Consider the following 7,485-nt stretch of genomic DNA (forward strand, 5'->3'; position numbering starts at 1 on the left):
TATTTATCCGTCCTGCCAATTATAGTTCGGAAACTATCCACTCCATATCAGGGCTTTCCTTTCTCTCTCCCCTTTGCAACTCTACCCCATCCCTTCTCCTCTTGATACTATGTCTCTGCCCACCCAGCATCTCTTCCTCAATTTCCTTCTTCCCAAAATCCATCCTAATATGTACCTTCATTTCCACACAGACCGTCCAACAGCCTGTATAATTATTACATTCTTTCCTCTTTAGAATGCCCTGTTTTTCATATCCCAACAATTATTTTCCCCACAGACCGTCCAACAGCCTGTATAATTATTACATTCTTTCCTCTTTAGAATGCCCTGTTTTTCATATCCCAACAATTATTTTCCCCAGTGCACTTCCTTCAGCTTTTTAGTGAATGTGCAGCGCTGCCTTTTAACGTGTGTCACTGTTTTTTTCAAGGTGTTTTAACCATCTAGTTATTTTTACAATGAAATGAACACCCTTAGCTGCTTACAGGCGTTGACATACGTCAACGGGGACAGATGAAAATGTGCGCCCCGACCAGGACTCGAACCCGGTATCTCCTGCTTACAAAGCAGACGCTCTATCCATCTGAGCCATCGAGGACCCAGAGGATAGCGCGACTGCGGGGATTTATCTCTGTCACGCCTCCCGCGAAACCCACATTCTCAATGTATTGTCACGCACTACTTTCGTAGTGCCCCCGCCCATTATACTCATTACTCGCGGTGCGTTGCCGATTCCCGCAACAGTTCGGGCACTGTTTGTGCACTCGCACAGAGGAAGAAAATGGTCAAGTGGCCGGTGAGCCTTAACTATATACATACTAAGATGGTATCTGTTCTTTCGCACATGTCCGAAAGAACAGATACCATCTTAGTATATGTATCTATTTATTTTTCTTTAAGTGTATTTCCTGGTGCTTATGATCTTAATTTTTAAGAACCGAAGGAAGACGGCATTGTATTTTATGTAAATAGTGTCTTTCAGTACCTCTTTCTATGTATTTGAAAATCGATCTTTACTTTTACTTCCTTAAAGCTGGTTGCCATATTTTTATTTATAGCGTAGATGCTTGTATGAAGAACAGGATATTGTACTGCTGAAGGCCCACACCCCAACCCCCACCCCAACCCCGCCCCAGATCAGACATATATGATGTGGAGGATGAAATAATAATAAAGAAAAATGATTAAAGACTGATACGAGCCATTGAAGCTCACATAATTTTTATTCTTTTACTACCTGAGTACCCGGCGTTGTCCTGGTATGTCTTTATTTCACATCAGTTAATCCATTTCCTCATTCCCCCTCTCTCCGTCCATGTACTCGCTCCCCTCTCTGTCCATCTCCTTCTCTCCATTCTCTCTGTCCACCCCCTTCACCCTCTCAGTCTCTGTCCCTCTCCCCTTGCTTCTGTCTCTGCCCATCGCCTCCTTCCCCTCTCTCTGTCAGTCTTCTCCTCTTTCTTTTCTGTGGCCATCTCTTCTTTCTCCCTCTCTCCGTCCATCTACTTCCCTTCCCTTTCTCTGCCCATCCCCCCCTTTCCCTGTCCATCTCCTCCTTCCCTCGTATCTCCTGAAATGTGTGTCGTACAATGATATAATTTTGTAGGTACATTCAGTAGCATATGGGAACACTCTCTGATAAATGTATTGCGAATACAGTTAGTAGCAAAGGGGCAATAAATATAAAGATCATGACTTCGTGCCTGATGCGACAGTTTTACTGCATGAACAGAGAAAATGTAATAAACGATAAACTTTTTGCTTTTTATCATTTTGTGGGAACTTCCAGCGATAAAACGTTTCGTAAAGATTTGAAATTATCTGTAAAGTTTGTTGCAGGTCACTAAGTTCTCTCGTTCTCAAATAGTGGATATTGCGTATACTAGTTATACGTTATGTAGGGTGGAAGTATGGAATAAAAATGTTGTGGTTGGCAGGAGAGCCAACGCCGTGACTAGAGGAGGCCGAAAGGCACGCGTTGTAGCTCACGCAGGCTGGCGTGAGGTCTGGAACAGGACAAATTAGAATTTAGAAAAGCTGACGTAGCTGGTGGAATACTTAACTTTAATCCATTAACGATGAACGTCGGTTTTGACGGTACATGATTCACAATATCAATAGTAACTGGTAATGGCGCCTTGCTAGGTCGTAGCAAATGACGTAGCTGAAGGCTATGCTGACTATCGTCTCGGCAAATGAGAGCGTATTTTGCCAGTGAACCATCGCTAGCAAAGTCGGTTGTACAACTGGGGCGAGTGCTAGGGAGTCTCTCTAGACCTGCCGGGTGGCGGCGCTCGGCCTGCAATCACTGATAGTGGCGACACGCAGGTCCGACGTATACTAACGGACCGCGGCCGATTTAAAGGCTACCACCTAGCAAGTGTGGTGTCTGGCGGTGACACCACAAAAAACAATGGAGAGTATATAAGTATTGTATTCATCAGTTCAGCACATATCAATAAAAAAAAAGCATTTCCACAAATATGATGAAGATCAAAGTGTAAAATGCTTTCTCAAAGAGTAAATATTTTCCCATAATTTTAGTGGTATTCTTTGCATCAATAAGTATCTTGTACTATACACTTTCTAAAGTATCCTGTGTTCTTCCTCAGGTTTCGAGCTACCTCCATACGAAATTACATCGACATCGGTTCAGCGGGTTAGTAATAATAAATTTAAATGTCATGCATTATGCTGCAGTTTTCCACGAATCTCACTGTTTATTATGCTGTCATATTTCCTGAACCATGTGTCGTAGATACATGTAATTTACTTCTACATCTACATTTATACTCCGGAAGCCATCCAATGGTGTATGGCGGAGGGCACTTTACGTGCCATTACCTCCCTTTCCTGTTCCAGTCGCGTATGGTTCGCGGGAAGAACGACTGTCGCAAAGCCTCCGTGCGCGCTCGAATCTCTCTAATTTTACATTCGTGATTTCCTCGGGAGGTATAAGTAGGAGGAAGCAATATATTCGATACCTCATCCAGAAACGCACCCTCTCGAAACCTGGACAGCAAGCTACACCGCGATGCAGAGCGCCTCTCTTGCAGAGTCTGCCACTTGAGTTTGCTAAACATCTCCGTAACGCTATCACGCTTACCAAATAACCCTGTGACGAAACGCGCCGCTCTTCTTTGGATCTTCTCTATCTCCTCTGTCAACCCGACCTGGTACGGATCCCACACTGATGAGCAATACTCAAGTATAGGTCGAACGAGTGTTTTGTAAGCCACCTCCTTTATTGATGGACTACATTTTCTAAGAACTCTCCCAATGAATCTCAACCTGGCACCCGCCTTACCAACAATTAATTTTATATTATCATTCCACTTCAAATTAGCAGGTACATTCAGTGATATATGTGAACACTGTCTCCAAAATGTGTCGCAAATACAGTTTGTAGTAAAGAAGTAATAAATTAAAACGTCATGCCTGATACAAAAATGAACAGTAAAAGTGTAGTAAGCGATAAACTTTTATCCACTCATCATTATCTGTATGTACGGTATGTGGGGGGGGGGGGGGGGGGGAGGGGGAGCAAGTAAAAGGTTTTGAAATTACTTGTTTAAGCCATTACCATTAACTGCTCTCGTTGTCGAGTAGTAGATGAATAAAATCTGGATATTCGCTCATCGTGGCCTACACTTATTGTTTGCGCCAACTCCAATCCCTTTGACAGGTCGGAGAAGATATGGAATATCCATACATACATTTTAATAATGTCTATAAATATCTTCTTTCGTGATCCGAATTTGATGAACCAAAACCTGTATGATGCTCCAAACTATGTTCAAATTATCTGCGAAAACCCTATGATAATTCGTCTAGTAGTTTTAGAGATTAGCATGATCAGAGACAGACAGACACAACGGTTTTACAGATAATAAATTAACGTTGATTATTGGTGTGTTTACAGCACGTGAGTAATTTTTGATTTATTTTTAACTCAGTTTTTCATGGCTGTACTGGGAAACACGTTTGTATTTTTGTAGTGGTATGTCTGACCTTGATATATGTACTTACTGCAGCTGTAACCAGTTGAAAATGAACTAAAGCCGGCAGGAGTGGCCGAGCGGTTCTAGGCGCTAAAGTCTGGCGCTACAGTCTGCGCTACGGTCGCAGGTTCGAATCCTGCCTCGGGCATGGATGTGTGTGATGACCTTAGGTTAGTTAGGTTTAGGTAGTTCTAAGTTCTAGGGGACTGATGACCTCAGAAGTTAAGTCCCATAGTGCTCAAAGCCATTTGAACCATTTTTGACCTAAGGTCGAAATTGTTAGAGTGGGTATTGAAATAAATTGTAGGGGAGAGTGCTGTACCTGGTGGACAGTGTACTTATGAATGCATGATGTTTTCTGGTCGATGTTTCAATTTAGTGACTGATTTTAGAGTCACATGAAGGAGTGCGCACTAGAAATCACCATAAGCAGTTTTTGGCATTTTATGCTGTTTTTCTTGTCGTGAGACATGAGGTAATGTTTTGTGCATCGTTTGTAAACACAAGATATTTAAGTGTTGTACAATACATGAAAGCTATCTGAAGGACATTGTGAATTCTTCAGTAATAGAATTTTATGGTGAGTAAAATTCTGCGTATTTTTAAATATAGTTACACAACGCGTGGATGGATAAACCACACTTCCCATCAATCGCGCACCGTCTTGTAACTTGAAACAGAAGAAGGTTTTGCATACGTAAGACGTGGAATTTGCAAATGAAGTGAGTTGTTTAATGTCTTGACAGTGCTACCTGTCTTGAAAATGGAGATTTGTATCCGTTGCCAGTAGCTTCCATTTCAAAATCTACATCTACGTGTCTGCTATTCATAATAAAGTGCCTGGCGGAGGATTCAACGAACCACCTTGAGCTGTCTCTCTACCGCTCCACTCTCGAACGGCACGCGGGAAAAACGAGCACTTAAATTTTTCCGTGCGAGCCCTGATTTCTCTTATTTTATCGTGATGATCATTTCTCCCTATGTAGGTGGGTGCCAACAAAATGTTTTCGCAATCGGAGGAGAAAACTGGTGATTGAAATTTCATGAGAAGATCCCGTCACAACGAAAAACGCCTTTGTTTTAATGATTGCCACTCCAATTCACGTATCATGTCTGTGACATGTTTTTAATATGTATGTGGTTTTTGCTAACACTTTTTCTTAATTTTGTTTCACTTACTGATTATTGATGTGTGGTAAGTAACAATATAATACATAGTCTATTTGACAGAGTGATGACAAGATTTCACTTTTAATTTTGATGGAACATATGTTCCTAGGGTTACGACGGTGTTGTACCCTGAAACTGTTTTTTATATTTGGAAAAACCTTACTTTTCCAGAGTAATTTTGGTAATTTTAAAAGAAGAGAGTAGTATATACAAAGTAAATGGTATCGTTTCGAAATGTAATAAGAGAAAATAAAATATTCCTTAAGGAACAGTCAAATGAAAACGAGGCGCGTAGGAAAAAGTAAGTAAACTGTTAATACATTTATCCCACTGTTAGACAAGAAGGTCAATGCCTTCATGAAACAACGTTTGCAGTTAGTTACCTGTTGAACCATGGAAGCAAATCGATGGCCATGAATATTCTTATGCAAAGCTTCAAAAATATGGAAATCGTGGGGTTAGGGGTGGGGGCTGTATGGAGGATGTGTAAGAATTTCCCAGCGAAACTTCTGCAGCGTTGTCTAAATAACCTTGGCAACATATGGGCGGCCATTATCCTGCAACAGGATGATGCCGTCTGTCAATCAGTCTGGGCATCTGGACTTGATGGCGTGCTTCAATTTTTGGAAAGTGTCCACGTACCGTCGTGCGTTAATTGTGACTCAGTGTTCCAGAAATTCAATTACTATGGGATCCTTGCAGTCAAAGAAAGATTCATCATGATTTTCCTGGAGCTGGAGAGCCTGTTGTTTCGATTACGCTGCAGAAGTTTCGCTGGGAAGCACTTACACATCCTGTACACAGTCCAGAGATCATTCCCCGTACGATTTCCGTATTTTTGGAGCCCTGAAGAAACACATTCGTGGCCGTCGATTTGCTTCGGACGAAGAGGTGCGTGTCTAGGTACAAAGATGGATCAGTAGGCAACCGCAAACATTTTTCCATGAAATTTCTGACTGCCATGTGTCACAGTGGCATATACAGGGAGATTCTTATTAACTTTTAAAAAACCCCGAAGTGACGTAGATTATTCTGAGAAAAGTAATTAAATGCAAGACTCATGGTGCCGGAAACATCCCAAAAGCGGATGACAAATGTTGAACATGTGACGTAACCAGGTGACGCACGTCACCGCCCGTGCAGCGGTTGAGCTTGGAAGTGAAGGGATGATTCAGCGATGCAAAACTTGCATTCGAGCATGCAGTGTAAATTTCGAATACCTTCTGTAAATGTGATCTGTTGTAAACGTAGTGGTGAAACTTCCCCTTTGAAAGTAAAGAAAGGCTGTGCTGGTAAACTTCTACCTTTTTTGATACCGAAACAGCTGAGTAAAACTGAACGTACCCAGACAGTTTTCCCTTTACTTATTCTGATCATTTTTTAACTGACACACAATATTTTAGCGCAACAAAAGAATAGCCGTGACTAACAATAACCTATACCCTTCATGAACCACTTACCTCACAAAAATCTTCGTTATTCGAACTACTTCAATACAGCGAACGCCAATACTGCCAACTCTATATATATATATATATATATATATATATATATATATATACACTCCTGGAAATTGAAATAAGAACACCGTGAATTCATTGTCCCAGGAAGGGGAAACTTTATTGACACATTCCTGGGGTCAGATACATCACATGATCACACTGACAGAACCACAGGCACATAGACACAGGCAACAGAGCATGCACAATGTCGGCACTAGTACAGTGTATATCCACTTTTCGCAGCAATGCAGGCTGCTATTCTCCCATGGAGACGATCGTAGAGATGCTGGATGTAGTCCTGTGGAACGGCTTGCCATGCCATTTCCACCTGGCGCCTCAGTTGGACCAGCGTTCGTGCTGGACGTGCAGACCGCGTGAGACGACGCTTCATCCAGTCCCAAACATGCTCAATGGGGGACAGATCCGGAGATCTTGCTGGCCAGGGTAGTTGACTTACACCTTCTAGAGCACGTTGGGTGGCACGGGATACATGCGGACGTGCGTTGTCCTGTTGGAACAGCAAGTTCCCTTGCCGGTCTAGGAATGGTAGAACGATGGGTTCGATGACGGTTTGGATGTACCGTGCACTATTCAGTGTCCCCTCGACGATCACCAGTGGTGTACGGCCAGTGTAGGAGATCGCTCCCCACACCATGATGCCGGGTGTTGGCCCTGTGTGCCTCGGTCGTATGCAGTCCTGATTGTGGCGCTCACCTGCACGGCGCCAAACACGCATACGACCATCATTGGCACCAAATCAGAAGCGACTCTCATCGCTGAAGACGACACGTCTCCATTCGTCCCTCCATTCA

General features: G+C 42.7%; 1 non-coding gene across 1 annotated transcript; it reads right to left on the reverse strand.

Moving 5' to 3' along the window:
• Positions 1-524: 524 nt before the first annotated feature.
• Positions 525-598, reverse strand: Trnat-ugu (transfer RNA threonine (anticodon UGU)). The gene has a single exon. It is a non-coding gene; the product is annotated as a tRNA-Thr (tRNA).
• Between the last annotated feature and the right edge of the window lie 6,887 nt (positions 599-7,485).

The sequence above is a fragment of the Schistocerca cancellata genome, chromosome 1 (genome assembly GCF_023864275.1).
Source record: "Schistocerca cancellata isolate TAMUIC-IGC-003103 chromosome 1, iqSchCanc2.1, whole genome shotgun sequence".
NCBI classification, from domain to species: domain Eukaryota; kingdom Metazoa; phylum Arthropoda; class Insecta; order Orthoptera; family Acrididae; genus Schistocerca; species Schistocerca cancellata.